General features: G+C 32.4%; 2 pseudogenes; both read right to left on the minus strand.

Annotated features, from left to right (window-relative positions):
* Nucleotides 1-304: 304 nt before the first annotated feature.
* LOC139432681 (uncharacterized) lies at nucleotides 305-3772 on the minus strand (annotated as a pseudogene).
* An 8975-nt stretch (nucleotides 3773-12747) lies between these two features.
* Nucleotides 12748-19180, minus strand: LOC111421479 (putative nuclease HARBI1; annotated as a pseudogene).
* Between the last annotated feature and the right edge of the window lie 130 nt (nucleotides 19181-19310).

Genomic DNA, 19310 nt, shown 5'->3' on the forward strand with positions numbered 1-19310 from the left:
AACTTTTTATTTTGTGCGTGGGTATACATTAAAGAATTTGAGGTTAGGATTTAATACGAAAATACATGGTTAACATTGCTTGTGTTGTCAGTTGTAATTGTCATTTGGTTAAATGCACAGTTTGTTGCCATCGTCACACGGGTTATTTTTTTATTATTATTTTGTAACCATGTACACGTCTTGTTTAATATTAATTTTTAGGGAGTGCCTCCGTTGCCAAATCGGCTGCCGGTGCTGGTTTCTGAACTGGCCATCTCTGAGCTAGCCGTCTAACTTATATTATACAAAAGGGAGTAGGAACAATAAAATAAAAATAAAACATCAATTGACTAGAAAAACCTTTTTTATTAAGAATCACTTACATGCTTTTTTTAATTAATTTCTTACCTATGACAGTATTGCCTAACCCCTTAGGTCTACCCTTTTTTTTCATTTTTGCAGGCATTTTTATATTATTAAGATTTATTTCTTCCATAGCCTTGTGCTCATCAGTAACTTGTACTTTAGTTATCTGATCTTTAAGTATCTTTATTTCATGTAAATACTTTATCTTAATTGCTTTATCTAAGATAAAGCAACCATTACTAATAATAACATTCAACGTGAGCTAAAAATAAGGAAAAACATAAAAATAGAGAAAATTTTAACAACATTTAAGAACGAATAATTCAAGAAAGTACTGATGAAAGAAGAGATGATTCCAGATTTCGAAAATTGAAAGTATAACTGACGTGGCTATTGCTCCTGAAGATGACTAAAAAGAATTAGTCGAAACCGGTAGAGCCGAAAATAAAAGATACCCTTCTGAAAAGCAAAGTTTTTTATTTACATAATCTAACAGGATGGGAAGTAATAATATTAATATCTTTATTTCAGCCTGATCTTCACTGTCTAGATTTCGAACAATCTTTTTTTGTTTAATTTGCTGTCCATCCTGTTTGTCTTCAGTAATCTGCTCTATTATTGTCATTAATTCACCAATCGGCTCTCCACTAATCTGTTGTTTTTCAGTTTTCAGCCCTTCTCTAGTTTCTTCTCGGATATTCTGTTTTTCTTTCTCTTCAGTTATCTGTTCGTTTTTCTTTGTTTGCAATGTTTCTTCTTGGCTAATAAAAAACTGATAATTTCTTTTGTTTGTTCAGCTGGTATTTGAATTGCTTCCTCAGTAGAAGGACCAAATACAGGTACCTGTGCGTTTTCTTCAATATACTCTATTTCTATTCCTGTGTTTTCGAAGTAAATGTAGTCTTCCTGTGGTTCATTAGTTTTATTATTATTTATTTCTTCAATGTTTACAGAAGCATTATTTTTAATGTCTTCCTCTTTTTCAAACTTTTCAGAGAAAATATTGTTTAAAGCAGTATCTTTTCCTTCAGACCAGAGCTTAATAACATTTTGAATAAAATCTAATCTTTTGTGAAATATTGGTCATCAATCATTTTGAATTTTTGGTGACTAGTCATAGATTTTGGTTTTGTATTGATTAATTTAAGTGTTATATCCTTGGTATTTGCTGTCTCAACCAATTCAAAATTAATTGACAAATTACTTTCACATTCTTGTAGTATTTGTTCAGAATACCGTCTCGTCCATCTGTTTAGATATAAGCTTGATTCGAATAAAGACAATGATAAAAGTTTTCTGCATTTAAATATATGACTGCAGGGTAACTGATTGGATTTACGAAACATGCACTCACAGTCTAATGGTGTTATTTTTAACAGTCCTTCTGTCGATATAGCCAAAAATGTGTCATCCTCAATATTTTTGAAGTCAGTACATGAATCTGACAATTCAAGCCGTTTTTCATATGCAAATGTAGTCAAAAGTTCGCAATATAACGCTTTCACAGATCCAATTTTAAACGGCTTTGCCAAACGCTTGTTTAACATTTGTGAGATTTTGACGTCTTGTCAAGCACAGAAGCTGTTTATGTAAACAAACAAGTGCTTGATAAAATCTTCTAGAGGGCTATATCGGCTTATTACGCTTTTTAAATTAGAGTTTAAGTTCTCCAACCGATTGTTTGTAATATTTGATAGACATAAATTTTGGAAAGACAGATATTTTACCCATTGATCTGTAATAGGGGCCCAGTTTGTTTCATAATAATCTTTTACAATTTCAGGTACATTGTCTATCATTTCTTTGTAAATTGTGTCATAGTCATGCTCTGATTTAGCGTAAGTTAATTTTTGTAGAAACAGTTTGCTCTTTTGGCTTCACTGGTTGTAATATTCATTTCTTTAGCAGAAATCTCTCTCTTAAATATTTGAAATACATGAAATAGGCAAATCATGAACTTTGCGTTTGGAAAATGTTTCGCAAAAACTTTTCTCTCTGTCCTATCCTTGTCTGACATTACAACTTAAACTTTGTTCCAAGTGGGATCATATTTTTTGAAATTTTCTATAAAGAAATTCAAGACTTCTTCATCTTTATCAACTAGTAGGCTGCTGTAAGTATCTCAGGGAAAGCTTCAAAGTATTTCTTCATCCTCTTGCCTTGAAAATATAATCCTTTAAAGATTAAATTTTCATCAACCCATACTTCAATACTGCTACATTTGTAGGTATTTTTCAACGAGTCAACACATTCTGCAAAACTCTTTTTTTCAGTCCGTCTAGTTAAGTTAAGTCAAGTCTTTTAAAGTGATTTTGCATCCTGTTTGTTGGTGAATCTGGTCTAATACAATTTTTTTGTTGGCACCTGCTTTTAAACATTCTTTAGCCTATTCTTTAACAGTTTTTGGCAATTTTAGTCTTTGCTGAGAAAGAGACTCAAAATAGGACTTGGATGTTTGATAATTATGTTTTTCATTCAATTCAACTACTTTAAGTGTCTTTTGAGAAGGACTTAAACGTAGGAAAATCGTAGCTTCACAGTCCTGTTTTAAAGTTGTGCACTTTCTTGATGAATGGTCATTTTTTGATTTGAAAGGTCTGCCTCCCTTTACACACGTTAATCTTATGTAATAGTATTTAAGGCTTTCATTTATTTTGTCGACGGTGACAGGAAATCTTCTTTTTTGATTTGCTATTGTTCTAGCATCTCGAATCCAGTATTCGTTAGAAACACTGTTTTTATATATCTTTAAAGCCTCTTCCAACTCTTCGTACGACGAATATTCGTCACCGACTTTCATTTTTTACTATTGTTAACTATATAACCAAACCGTGAAGATAAACTATTTTAACTTAAGTAAGGTACTATTAAATAAGCTATTATACTTATTTATCATTTATATTTACAATATACATATCAATTGATACACAATCTATTAACATAAAGTCTATTAACACACATTTGGTAGAAACAATTCTATCTAACAACAGGTAATTGTCGTTATTCATTGATAGCCTAAGAAATAAGGTTTTCATCCGTAAATATGTTGTAATCTCAACAAGTTTAGTGAAAATAACTTTTTATTTAGTGCGTGGCTATAAATTAAACAATTTCAGGTTAGGATTTAATACGAAAATGTATATTTAACATTGCTTCGAACTTCCAAAAAGAAACGTCAAATCGCAACTTTTGCGCACTTTTTTTTTATCATTAACACATCTTTTGAGTCATTTCCTACCAATTAAAAAAAATCATCGATTTTTAAGAGAGACAGGTATTCTTTAATTCAAATTATTATTAATTTAATTAAATTATTAAAAATTATTAAAATTATTAATTAAATTATGTTTAAAAGGTAGGTAATGCAGCAAAGGTTATTCATTCATTAGAAGCATCAGCTTCCAATTAAAATGTCGCATGGGATTTATTAAAAAATCATTTCGAGAATAAGCGTTTAATAATCAATAATCATATAAAGGGAATAACTAATTTACCACAACTAAAAAGAGAATGTCACAGTCAATTATGAACACTTTTGGACAACACCTTGAAACATTTGCGTGCATTAAAAGCTTTACAACAGCCTGTTGAACAATGAGATTTGCTCTTGATCCATATGATCTGTGAGAAGTTGGATTCTGCAACATTACGAGAGTGGGAATCTTCATTGCGACAAAATTTGCCTACTATGACGGAATTCACTACGTTTTTATCCAATAAGTGCCAATTATTAGAAACAATCAATAAATCTATTAGTAATTTCAATATAAATCAACAAGTATCCATCACTAAAAAGGTACATTCATATGTAACAACTCATAAAAAATGTTTAATTTGTGATGAGTCACATTTTATCTTTACATGCCCCAAGTTGATTAGTATGAATGTACCAGATAGATTACATCAAATAAAAAAATTAAAATTATGTATCAATTGTTTGAAAGACAAACATTGGGCAAACGATTGTAAAGCGATTTTTTGCAAATGATGCAACAAAAGACATAATACCTTACTTCATATTGATGTAAAATCATCAGCTGATATAGATAAAATTCAGACTAAGACTGTAACATCACATGCTTTTTTCAAAGATAATGTTCAATGTTTATTGTCAACAGCAATAATTGGTATAATTGATAAACGCAGAAATATTCATAATTGTAGAGCATTGCTAGATAGCGGGTCACAATCTAATTTTATGACACAAGATCTGTGCACTAAATTAGGTCTAATTACAAACAAGACGAATATATCAGTAGTAGGTATTGGTAATTCAAATATTTCAGCTGTTAGTTATGCAAAAACCCAAGTTAAATCAAAATACATCAGATTTTCCTCTAAATGGCAAATTTTATTCAGTTAGTGTAAGAATCAGTGTTGTTAAATACCTGGGTATTTATTTTCAAGGGAAAATTACCTGGATATATACCCGGGGCTATTTACCCAAGATGGGTATTTAGAGGTATTTATAAAATTTGATTTGAATTGAGTTGAAGGCAGTTTTGCAAGTACTTCAAGAATGCAGGATCCATTATCGATACACCAAACTTATTTATAACATTTACAAGAATGCAACATTGACGGTAAAATTGCATGAAAGTACTGACCGAATAATCATTGGGCGTGGGATAAGACAAGGCGATATAATGTTGAACTCAAATTGTTCATCACAGTCCTGGAGAGTGGATTTAAACAACTGGATTAGACCCAAAAAGGTATAAACATTGATGGCAATACCTAAGTAATTTGAGCTACGCGGACGATATAGTCCTTATTTCTGATTGCCTTGGAAAGATGAAACTGATGCTGAACGTATACAGGAGGCGTGTGCAAGAGTCAGGCTAAATATCAACAAAATTTAGGACAAATCTTGTTAAAAACTCTAACATCAATATTGGTGATAATGAATACTTTTATCTTGAATACTTTCGATTGTATGTCATTAATCCCTGATGCCTTTCCATGTTTTGACGCAGTGATTGCGTTTTGAACCTCACTGATTGATATAGGTTCCATGACACTATCCTTTCTTTGGTGTGACGGACTGCTGTCTATTTCTAAATCAGTTTCTATGCTTAACAGGTTTTGGAAATAATTTTTCCAAATGTTATTCACTTCATTATCACATATTACTTTTCCTGTTCCATCTCAGCATAGAGCTGTGTGCGATTTGTGCCTTTGTCTTAACTGTCTAACGAATTTATACACATTCCATATATTTCGGGAAAGTTTCTTTAGAAGATTTCTTTAATGCTTGAAAAACAACTTTGAATGTTCTGAATTGAGTATAAGTCTAATATAAATAACTAAATTAAGTTTTTGTGCTTCATTAATTCTTGTTGTTTGATTCTTTTCTAGTCATATTGCACTTCCATCAAATCCAAGATTTCAAGATCCATAAGATTGTTGATTTCCAATTGAAAATTAAGTAGTTCGTTTAAGATCTTATTATTCTTCTTCTTTTATTCAGGTTGTAACCTGTTTTTTTACGCATCATTCACGGTGTTTCATTAGAGCTGGAAATCCAACTTCCTGGTCTCCCGGGATCTCTTTCTAGTTAATCTTGTGTTAATCTTCTTGCTGTTTCAATCATCCAGGTTTCTTCCATTCTTTGGAAGTATTCATTAAATTTTTTTTATTTTTTCCTCTAGCAAATCTCATGACATCTCCGATTCCAAAAAAATTCTCTTACAATTTTGTTCCTAACTCTATCTCTTCCTGTCTTTTCCACTATTCCTCTTAAAGTACTCATCTCAGTTGGTTCGCATCGCAGCCATATATCTTGGCCATGAGGTTCGTGTATCGAGAGATAATAATCAAACAAGCGAACTAAACAGAAGGATGATACTCGCATGGGCAACCTACAGGAAATTTAGAGACATCTTTATGAGCGATATTCCTGCATATTTTGATTATGACATACGGTTCCGAAACTTTAACATTAACGGTGGCCATTACCAGGAGGCCCAAAGTAACGCAAAGAAAGATGAAGAGGTCGATGCTGGGTGTAACCCTGAGGGACCACATACTAAATGAAGACCTACGAAGAAGAACTGGCGTAAATAATGCGGTCAACATTTTGGCAAAGCTCAAGTGGAACTGGGCCCATCATCGTCGCAAGAATGAAGAATGAGTAGTGGTTACCTGATTATAATACGTCTTCGATCGTTGACAATTCCTCGTCTCAAACGCCCATTTCATCATATTCCTCTACATTTTTGTCCGAATCTGTTATATTTTTACTTGTATCTCTTTTATATGTACTGTTTGGGTATTTACCCTGGGCCGGGATAAATACCCAGATAAATACCCATTTTACAAAGCGCCCATCACTGGTAAGAATAACTTCTGATAGTCGTGATTAATATCAGTTTTTCTTATGCCTGACAGGAACGTGGTTTCGGCAGCGCTACTTATGGATATGCTTTTGGTTTTCAAAGAACCGCCTGGCACCACGTACGTCTGGAAACGGGTTCGTGTTTTGTTGCACTTTTCTAATTACTCATATGATTTAGGGACGACCAAAATTCACTTTTGTGTAGAAGATAGTATACACATTCTGATTTCTTAATCATTCCTGATATTATGTCAATTAGTTTTCAATTTTTGGGATTCTAAAGTTCGAGAATTTTTTTATACATTTTACTGTTTTTCACGAAACTAAGGTATTCCCACCCAAAATCTGCGCCGCCAAAACTATGTAAGGCTCTACTCTACGAGATCTTTCTAATGAGCTATTAATCATTAAAATCCATACACAAACAAAAAAGTTTTTTTATGGATGGAATTTATGGGTAACTTCACACGGGTTAACCCAAATAGTTTTGCATAAAAAATTGTTTTACACTTTTAGTCTTTCCGGAAAATGGGTCAACTTTGTTTTTTAAAAATGGAACATCCTATATACTGTAACATTTTCTAATAAACCTAAAAATACAAATCCAATGGTACCTTGCAATAAAATATTAATTACTTATTATGATATTAAGTAATCAAAATTCGGGAAAATGTGGCGCGCCAGACTTTTAAACGGTGCTCCTCCCCTAAGATTTTTCGCAAGATAGGCAACCAAGTACTTATGACGCGTTCTGTATACATACAGGGTCCCGAAACTCAACGTCAAGCGGGTACCGGGTAAGAGGCCAACCCATACTTGTTCTGGTAAAAATAAGAAAAAAAATTCATGTCTCTTAGTTAAGTGGTAATAGACATATACACTGTGTTAATTAATTATCGTAACTCACGTGACCTGTGTAACATTGGCTGCATATCTCAATATGTAGTGGTAGTTTGGATAATTTTAAATTAATAAGCAGATGTTGACAGCTGATCATGTTATTAGCTTTGTTCGTTGGTACTGCACTACTTTGCACGACATGGCACTCGTATGACGTCATAGTGCAATGAAGTGTAAGTAAGTGTAATGTCATGTCAACTTAGTGCAGGTCAGAAAAGTGTATAAACGTGGTCGCAACGAACAGATTTTTATCAAAAAAAAGTGTATATGTTAAGGTTATGTTAATGTCAAAAAATATAACTTTATAGTAATAATTTTCTCTTTTTATAATAATTTTATTACAACTTCACCAACAGCTTTAATTTTATCTTCTGCAGTGTTCGAGAAGAATTTGGCCTTAACAATGACTGGCTGATTTGGAATTCTTCCTTTGCCTAATAATTTATAATTTATCTATCTACTATCTTGTCCATTTTCTACTGCCTATACTTTGGTTTAATGTACTGTGTTCTCTAATACAACAAATATTAATTATAAAGTTTTATTTCTAAATATTTAATGTGTATATTAATTATTACAAAACACGCTTTCAAATATTCCGCCATTTTCGTTACACTGAATTACACTGCACTTATTGAACTTAATCGAAAGCAGGTGCAACAAAATTTGCACTAACTTGCACCGACTGCACGAAGTTGCACTACGCATGGCCCAACGAACAGTATGAGTGCAGCTGCACTAAACTGCACTATCCCCAACGAACATACAACATCTGCACTAAACTGCTTCGTGTAAGTAGTGCAGTCCGAACAAACAAAGCTGTAGTACGTTAGTCAGTTAACTTTAAGATAGATGTCGTGGTGTGTCGATAGAGGGCTCTCGGTCCTTTTTAGAAGAAGTGAGAGACAACATGTATAAGATGGAGTGTAAGATATTTTTATAATAATAAAACAACTAAGTACTTTTAAAACAAGTCGTTTAATTCAAGTTGTTACATGGTGTCAGGTGAAACACCTGAGAACTGAAAAAGAAGAAAGAAAAGGAAAAGGAGAAAAAAAAAAAAAAAGAAGCCGCGAGAAAACGAGATCTGTTCGAACCTAAAAAAAAGTTAATAAGAAAATGGCGTGCTTCAAGCCTCCGAATTCGCTGAAATTCGATGAAAATATTGAAAGAAATTTCAATCAATTCCTTGAAAGCTTATCGTACTTTATGAAAGCATCAGGATATGACAAAAAGGATGACGAAACGAAAGTATCGATTTTTCTGAATATAGCTGGAGAAGAAGCGCAAGTTGTGTTTCGACAGTTGGGATTATCCGAAGAAGAGAAGAAGAAATACACTACAGTAGTAGAAGCTTTTAAACAACACTGTGCTCCAGTAAGAAATGAAACATATGACCGATTTAAGTTTTTTAATCGATTTCAAGGTGAGAGTGAAGACTTCGAACACTTTTTAACTGATATTAGAACATTAGCTCAAGCATGTAACTTTGAACAATTAGAAGAAGGGCTATTGAAGGACAAAATCGTTATAGGAATAAATGACAGAGATTTACAAGAAAGGTTGCTCCGAACACCTAAACTTACCTTGAAAACTGCCATAGAGTATTGCAGAGCTTCGGAAGTGACTAAAAGACAACTAAAAGTATTAACTAAAGAAGAAGGAGAAGGAAATATGGTTAGTTACATCAAGCAAGGAGGAAAGAAAATGGATGGAAAAAACAAGAACAAGAAAGAAAAGGAGTTTAAGTGCAAATACTGCAATCGAAATCACAAGCCAAGACAGTGTCCAGCGTACGGAAAGACTTGTATGGTATGCAAAAAAGAAAATCATTTTGCCGAGGTGTGCAAGTTTAATATGAAACAAACAAATAAGAAGAATGTCCGAGATGTCAAAGAAAGCCATAATGCAGAAGAAGAAAGCACCGAGGAGGATGATAAGTATATTAGATTAGATTCCATAATCAATAATGATAAAAATGTTAAACAATGGACACAGAAAATAGATGTAAATGGAAAAAATATTGTTTTCAAACTAGATACGGGTAGCGAATGTTCAATTCTGCCATTTGATCTGTTACAAAATAATTTAAAAAACAATCTAGTTTTAGAAAAAACAAACACTGTATTAGTAGTTTATAACGGAAATAAAATAAAACCATTAGGGACAGTTAATCTAAAATGTAATATAAATGAAAAAGAAAGTAAGGTTAGGTTTGTAATTATAAAAGAAAGTAGAGCAATACCGATCCTAGGTTTAGAAGATTGTTTAAAATTAGGTTTAATAAAAAGAGTTGATAAAATAAATGTCCAAGTTAGTAAGGATAAAACCCAATTTATAAAAGAAAATTCAAGTGTGTTTGAGGGTTTAGGGAATATAGGCATGTGTAAAATTAAATTAAAAGATGATGCTGAACCAATAATAAAACCGCTAAGGAGAATTCCAGAATCGATTAAACCACAGCTGAAAATAGCTCTAAATAAACTAGAAAGTAATAAAATTATAGAAAAAGTTGAAGGACCAACAGAATGGTGCCATAATCTAGTAGTAGTTCAAAAACCAGATGGAAGTTTACGACTTTGTCTGGATCCAAGATATTTAAATCAGTACATAATAAGAGAAAAATGTCAAATTCCATCTCTGGAAGAAATTTGTAGTAGATTAGCAGGAAAAAAGTTTTTCTCAGTCTTGGATATGAAAGATGGGTTTTTCCAAGTGAAACTAGATAAACAAAGTAGCAAATTATGTTCTTTCGGAACACCGTTTGGAGTATATCGGTTCTTACGAATGCCATTTGGTATATCATCTGCTCCAGAAATAATGCAAAATTTAATGTTTTCAATTTTTAATAACATAGAAGGAGTAGAGACCTATTTTGATGATATAATTATTTCAGGAACTACTTTGGAAAAACATGATAGAGTTTTACAAACAGTTATAGATCGTGCAAAAAGATTTAATGTTAAGTTTAATAAAAATAAGGTCCAATACAGAATAAATCAAGTTAAATTCTTAGGATTAATTTTGTCTGAAAAAGGCATAAGTTGCGACCCTGATAATGTAAACACAATTCTTAAATTAGAACCACCAAAAAACGTGAAAGGGGTACAGAAATTTCTTGGAATGTGTAACTACATAAGCAAATTTATTCCACGGTTTGCTGAAATCACAGCCCCTCTAAGAGAGTTAACTAAAAAAGATAATTCTTGGAATTGGGGGGAAAATGAAAACAAAGCATTTACAATTTTAAAAGAAAAAATAACTCAATCACCTACATTGAGAGTTTTTGATAAAGAAATGCCTATCACTTTACAAACAGACAGCTCAAAAAATGGGGTTGGCGCGTGTTTATTACAAAATGGACAACCCGTTTCTTAAAGTACTTAGTTTCTTAAGTACTTAGTTGTTTTATTATTATAAAAATATCTTACACTCCATCTTATACATGTTGTCTCTCACTTCTTCTAAAAAGGACCGAGAGCCCTCTATCGACACACCACGACATCTATCTTAAAGTTAACTGACTAACGTACTACATCCCCCCTCCCAAGTCTATACCCAACAAAGTCCCTCAAATGTGACGGTTCCTTTATTACTCTACCCGACCTCGTTTGCACAGATGAATCTGACGGTCTTGCTATCGGTTCACAATCTTTATTAACAACAACCTTACTTAAACTAGGCTTAGTACGATTTTTTACATATATGTCACTATCGGGAATGTTGTCAATTTCAGTTAATTTAGGTCTAATTACTACATCATTATACGATTTTCGGAGATGCACACTATTGCGTCTAATATGCCTACCTGTATCTTTTTGTACAATGTATGATCTAGGTGTATCATAAACATCCACTATTTTACCTGGAGCCCATGTTTTATTATCTAAATTTTGAATTAACACATTATCATCTTTATTAAAACTTTTAGGTTCAACTGATGTTTTATTATAACATGTTTCTGATTTTTTCTGATTATTCAACAATTGTTCATATACGTTATTACTCATTTGCGGTTTTAAACTATTTTTAGTGCAAGGTAATTTATCCCTTAATGTTCTAGAAAATAACATTTGCGCAGGTGAATAGGACATACCCGTAATGGGCGTGTTCCTATACGTTAACAATGCCAAATATATATCTTGATCACTTTCTAAACACTTCTTCAACAATCTTTTTACTACACCTACTCCCCTTTCCGCTAAACCATTCGACTTAGGATATCTTGGACTAGATGTTATTACTTTTATTCCCCAACTGTCAGTAAATTTTTTAAAGTTGTAACTAGAAAATGGCATATTATCAGAAATAATAATTTCTGGAATTCCATGAACAGAGAACATTTGTTTTAATCTATTTATTACGTTACCAGCTGTTTTATTTTCCAACTCTTTAACCTCAATCCACTTACTGTAGTAGTCAATTACAAGCAAATAGTCATGATTTTTGAACTGAAACAAGTCCATGCCAACTTTATTAAAGGGTAATTCCGGAATCTCATGACCAATAAACGTTTCTTTTGGATTCGATAAGTTGTATTTCTCACATACTTTGCATTGTCTTATAAGATTTTCTATATCCAGTGTAATTCCAGGCCAGTATAATAACGATCTAGCTCTAGCCTTACATTTATCAATTCCTAGATGACCTGTGTGTATTATATTAAGCATTTCTTTCCTAAGTGTTTTCGGAATTATAACTTTTTTACCCCAGTACAAAATTCCATTCTGTACCGTAATGTCATTTCTCAATTTATACAGTATTTTCAGTTCCTTACCTTCAACATTCTTATTGTTTTTAGGAAACCCTTCATTGTACCACTCAATATATGTTTTTAGATTTTCGTCCTTTCGACCTTCTTTTTGTAGTTGTAACAAACGACTATCAGATATAGGTAATTCAGCACTCATGCAATGTACTACATCTAATAAGCTCTTATCTTCTTGTCCAGTATTTTTTAAGTAATTTCTTGACAGGAAGTCTGCTATATACATCTTTCATCCAGGAACACAAGCTATTGTTATGATATGATTGTCGTACGCTTTGTGAATTTTTTGCCGCCTTTATATTTTTCGAAATAGTTCTTTTAAATAAAAGGACAGAAAGTTAGACCTTTTTTATATTTAAAATATGTTTTTAATTATTAAAATATATCTAAATATATTTTAAACGGCTTTTAAAGTTAATGAATTGTCGCCATCGTTTTTAGGAACTTTCGTCGCTTTGCAATACCAATCTGTAATATTGGTTGCATATTTTGTCGGGTACGTTAACTAATTAACACACTATATTTGAAAATGTTAAAAATCGATCTCGTACATCATATTTTTATGTACTACGATTAGAAATGTTCGCAATTTAATAGTGATTTTTTTAATAATGTCATCCTTATTAACCATGCTTCTATACAAGTGAAAAATCAAACAACAAAAGTCGTTAGTTTTGCGAATATTAGTTTGAGTTAAGATTGAAAAAAATTATGTCTATTAAGTTTGACACACCTTTTCTAAGAAATCACCCTTCTCAAGTTATTTTTGCGAAAACTTACCATTTTTCTTTTCATAAAAAATATTATTGCCAGTTTTTCTCCAATACTTTCGTATGCTATTTGTATTTTTTCTAAAATAATTTACCAACTTTGTTAGACGATGTTCCACTCAATATCTACGGAGAATTGTGGTTTCAACAAGATGGGGGCTATTATGTCTTGCAAAAGGACTGTTTCAAATAAAGTTGACCTAAGGAAAGAATAAACAAAAAGAATTATTAATTTATTTATTATTACTTTTATTGAATTATTTTCTTAAGCATATACTCAACTTATTTGCCGTCGGCACTAATACAAGCTCTGCATCGCCGCAAAAAATATCTTTTTACTACTGGAGCAAATCTCCTTGGATTTATTTCTTTTGCTGCTACATAAATATTGTGATGCAGTTCTGCAAGATTTTTAATCGGCTTTGAATACTTTTCTTCTTTTATAGAACCCCAATAAAAAATCAAGGGGATTTAGGTGCGGAGAACGAGGAGGCCACATAATCGAACCAAGGCGTCCATTTCATCTTTCAGGTCATTATGTATTCAAGTAATCCCATACAGGACGAACATAATGAGCTTGGCAACCATCTGGTTGAAACATTTCTCCGTAGATGTCTGTTACCTCTTAACTAAGAGACATGGATTTTTTTTCTTGTTTTTACCAGAACAAGTATTGTCATACAAAAGAAAAGTTTATTCAAGAAAATATAGATGTATTTGAAGGATTGGGAACTTTCAATGATTTATGTAAAATAAATTTAAAAGCAAATAGTGTACCCGTTGCTAAACCATGTAGACGTGTTCCGTTAATTATAAAGAAAAAGTTATATGAAAAACTGCAAAACTTAGAAAAACAAAAAATAATTGCTAAGATAACTGAAGCTAGTGAGTGGGTTAATCCTCTTATAATAGTTGAAAAACTTAATAAATCATTAAGATTATGTTTAGATCCGCACGAGTTAAATAAATGTGTAGAACGGGAGTTTTTTGAAATGCCGAGCTTAGAAGATCTGATATTAGTAGTAAACTGTAAATAAATGGTAAAACGGAAAATGGTAAAATAGTTATTTACGATACAAATGCGGAAAGGCTCGCTTTTCACATGAGCATGCTAGTTTGCAGAACGAACGACCGAAGGGAGTGAGTTCTGCATTTGCGTGCGAATGCTGGAAAAATTCTTTCCGCATGAGTATTGTACAATATTTTTTGTAACGAATAAAACGTCCCTGCGTGACGATATGAGTTGCATGTGGCGTTTTTGACAGGAAAAAATCAACCGAAATTCAAAACGTGATTGATTTTATTGATTGCAAATTGATTTTTATAGATTTTTTTAAATATTTTAAAACTGTGTTATCTGCACACGAATGTATAAAACGTTCTTATTAACCTTTTGTTATAAACATGCACATTTGGTCATTAATTCATTCCTTCCTGTTAGTTGCGGTAACAAAAAGCATTTGTGCGGGAAAACGCGTTTCCCGCACGTCCTCTCTGTGCGGGAAATAGGTATCCCGATGCTATGAGTACAAAAAGTATTTTTCAGTATTAGATTTTAAAGATGGTTATTACCAAATCAAATTATGTAATGAATCTAGTAAACTTACGACCTTTTCCATTCCATTTGGCTCCTACAAGTTTCTGAGATTGCCTTTTCTTTCCTTTTGGTCTAAAAATAGCACCTGAATATTTTCAAAAAATAAATAACAAAAATTTTTGAGATATTGAGAATACAATCATTTATTTTGATGATTTGTTGATTGCAACAAATACGTTACAAGAACATGATGAAACTTTAAGAAAGGTTATACAGAGGGCAAGAGAAAAAGGTGTAAAATTGAATAAAGAAAAACTCCAATTTAGAAAAGGTAGTAAAATACATGGGACATATTTTCAGTGCAGAGGGAATGAGACTAGATAGTGAGAAAGTGAAAGCTATAAATGATTTAAACCACCTAATGCTAAAAAAGAGTTGCAAAAGCTGTTAGGCTTAATCAATTATGTAAGAAAATTTATTCCCAGATTAGGAGAAATAGCTAGTTCATTGTGTCAACTACTTAAAAAGGATGCAGAATACCAATGGTTGCATGTACATGATAAGGCATTACAAAAAATTAAAGATGAGATTAATAAAAACACTACTTTAATGAATTTTGATGATAAGAAACAAATTGTTATTCAAACAGATGCATCTGGAAAATGGTATTGGGTGTTGCTTGATGCAGGATGACAAGCCGGTGGCTTATGCATCTAGAGGACTTAATGATGTTGAAAAGAAATATGCAGTGATAGAAAAAGAGTTATTGGCAATTTCACAATTACATTTACGGGAGGACAATCAAAGTAATCACTGATCATAAACCTAATGTTAGTGTAATGAATAAGGAGATTTGTAAAATAAACTCGCCTCGTTTACAACGAAAACGATTAAAGTTGTTAAAATATGACATTAATATCGATTATTTGCCTGGTAAATACTTACACGTTGCAGATTATCTGTCACGAAATTATAGTAATGAGATTGGTGAAGTTGGTAAAGATCTGTCGGAAATGGTTCATACAGTTGAAATATATATAAGAATGAGCGAATCGAGAAAAATCGAATTTAGACATGAAACAATAAAGGATGATACTTTAAAGGAAGTGATCAGAAGTTCTTACCATGGTTGGAATAAAACTTATAACGGAGAAATGAAAGTATATTTTTAAATACAAAGTGACATAGACGTGCATAATAGTGAGTTTACACATGCATGGATTTAGTGGCGCCAATAAAAACTGACGCGCCAGTAAAATTAAATTGCATGTGTAAACATCAACTGGCATGCAAGTTGAAACCATGCATGGATTGGAAAAGTCTGCACCCTTCTGAAATTACTGGCGCCAGTGATGAGTCAAAAACATGTAACCATGGCAACATAGGTGAGTGTCCATAAAAATACAAAATTTTTTAATGTCAAATTTAGGTTATGTCATTGCATTCAAATTAAATCCCAATTACGTTAACACATTCAACGATAACGTATAATTATCCACCTTAAACCTAGAATATATCTATTTTCCTTTCGGTTTAGGTTCTAATTTGTGTATATAGTTGTAGTTTATATAATAAAATTTATATACGTAGTATGGCTAAAAAAAAGTGGTCGGCAGAACAAACAATAAAATTTCTTGAAAACTATGAATCTCATCCGTGTTTATGGGACGTACATAGCAGTGCTTATAAAAACAAAGACGGTCGAGAAAACGCGTATCAAAAACTTTGCGAATTAATGGATATTAAAGGCTTTGAAATTGCTGAAGTGAAAGCAAAAATACGTTCTATTAGAAATGCGTATGCTGTAGAATTAGCGAAAATTAAGAAAAGCCAACATTTCGGAGCAGGTACGGATGAATTATACAAACCAAAAGTGCCATGGTTTGCGGTAGCGGACAGAATTTTGAAGCATGTTGTACAAATAAGAGAAACACAGGCATCACAAATTGTAAGTTTATACAGGTGTATCTGAATGACTGCAACAAACTTCAAGAGGTGATTCTTTAGTGAATTTTAAGGGTACTTTGATACCTGAACCATGGGCGACTTCGGCTCCCCTAAGGAGCTACACCCCTTCAAAAATAGCGGAAAATTTTAGTTTAATTTCTTTTTCTCAAAAACCATAAACGCTAGGAAAATGAAATTTGGGGAATATGTTTAACTCATAATAAGGCACGTTTTGACCCTACTTGTACTTTCAATCTACCCTTCTAAACTACTAAACGTAACCACCCCTGTTCAATTTATGCCTAGATTTTTTTTATGAAGATGATAAATACATTGGAAAAATTTCAGTTAGATAGATAAAACTATTCTAAAACTTTTTTGTCTCTCTGATGTTCTTCTAAAAATTAATAATTTCTGAAAAGAAAAATAATTAAGCAAACACTAACTGTTAAGCTGTAGGGTTGTTAATCGAAAGTTGGAATGAATTTTTATTGAAAAAATCTTAGTAGGTTTTGCAATCTTTGTCAGAAATATTTTTGACGTTTAAATATCAGTTGGTATTCTTACTTTATTATTGTTTTATTTAAAATTTTGAAACGTCGAGTGAACGAGCGTAAATGCGATAGAACTTTATTCAAAAATTAATTTGAAAAACAATAATAATAGTAAAAAAACTGACATTTAAACGTCAAAAATATTTTTGACAAAGATTGCAAAGCCTACTAAGATTTTTCATTCAAAATTCATTCCAACTTTTGATCGACAACCCCGTTGTTTAACGGGCAGTGTTTGCTTTACTATTTTTTTTCTCAAAAATTAGTCGTTTTTGAAAAAATTTCAGAGAGACAAAAAAGTTTTAGAATACTTTCATCTATCTATGTAAAATTTTTCTAATGTATTTATCATCTGCATAAAAAAAATTTTCGCAAAAATGCAAAGGGGGTGGTTACGTTTAGTAGTTTAGAAGGGTAGGTTGAAAGTACAAATAGTAACGCACAAGTGGTTTTCACAAGAATGTCAGCTTTTTCGGGAGATAACGCAATGGGATTTTCAAATATACGAAATTGAGAAACAAGCAATCCAAATGCGTTTTCTACGATACGCCGAGCACGCGAAAACCGGTAATTAAAAATTTTTTCTTTTTGTGTTATGGGACCATGGTGTGAATACGGTTTTAGTAAATATTCTTTAAGGGGAAAAGCATCGTTACCTACAAACACGGTATTTGGGGGAAGCTTCAGTAAATTATTTTCTATTGCACTCTTCAAACTGCTTTTTGAAAATACCCCTCCATCAGATGCTCTTCCGTTTGCACCCACATCTATATATTCAAAACAGTATTGGTCATCAACTAATGCAAGGAGTATAATACTGAACGTTCCCTTGTAGTTGTAAAATTCTGAGCCTGAATGGAAAGGACTTCGTAATATAATATGCTTTCCATCTAAAGCTCCAGCACAATTTGGAAAATTCCACCGTGTGGAAAATCCTTGAACAAGAATGGAAGAATATTCTTCCATTCTTGTTCAGAGCTTGGCACCTGAAAATAATAACTTTAAAAATACTTACTAAAGTTTATTTTTGAATCAGAATCACAACTGAATAATTTTCTAGAAAATACGCAGTCAGCAACTATCGAGATACTGCCGTCTTCCCCGAATGAGTCATCCGTGGCCAGAAAACCAATCGCACAAAAACTAACTTCGAACTTTGCAGTCCCAAAGAGAATTCGAAAAAGGACAAGTAGCTATACAAGGGCTACAGGAAATCGTACAGAAATTAGATGAAAAGCCTAAGAGAGAAGAGGACAATGAGTTTGATTGTTTTGGCAAGTCAGTGGCTTCTTCGTTGAAGAAGCTACCAGAATCAGTTGCTTTGGAATCAATGGAGTACATACAATCGTATCTTGTACGACGACGGTTGTCAAATACCCACTTTTCCGAGCAAATATCACGACCTTCCTCATCTGCCTCATCAAGTAGTTATGAATATACTGCAAACCCATGTTCAAACTGTTCTTACGATGACTTTAATTTACGTTTCAATCATCAGCAAGAACAGTCAGATCTGCTTTTACAGGCAATAAATACTTCATCGTATAACGACAACAATTAAGAAATTTTTGTATTTGTTAGCATTATTTAACCGAAATTACAAACGTTGGATTTCTATCTTCTGTGTTTTATTATGTATCTGCTTACCTTAATAAAGTCTTTTAATGCATCATAAATGGTTTGGCAAACTTCAGGGATAAAATTTGAAATTGTGCATTTTGGGACACGATACAAATATTGCAATGAAGCGAAAGAATCTCCTGTTGCGAGATATCTTAATGTTACTTCCAATTTTAATTGTGGTGTTAACGCATCTCTCATGTGGGTATCCATTTTTATAATACGTTGCGTCACACAATCCAGAAGAATATCAAAATTTTGCTTCGTCATTCGTAAATGGTTTTTATAGCTTGCAGAATCTTCTGCTGCGAGTTCTGGTAAAAGTTTTACAGAAGCACCCAAAGTAGGACCAATCCATGGTTTAACCCAGACACGACCTTTTCTTCGTTTCTTTTTCTGCATTTCCTTTATCTTTTTTTCCACTAAAAGTTTGGCTACTGTTTTGCATGCTTCGTAAAGCTCATTCAACATATTGCACTCTGTGCAATACACTTTAAAAATGAAACTGGCGTGTTACTTATTTTTTACTGTT

This window comes from Onthophagus taurus, chromosome 2 (genome assembly GCF_036711975.1).
Source record: "Onthophagus taurus isolate NC chromosome 2, IU_Otau_3.0, whole genome shotgun sequence".
Taxonomy (NCBI): domain Eukaryota; kingdom Metazoa; phylum Arthropoda; class Insecta; order Coleoptera; family Scarabaeidae; genus Onthophagus; species Onthophagus taurus.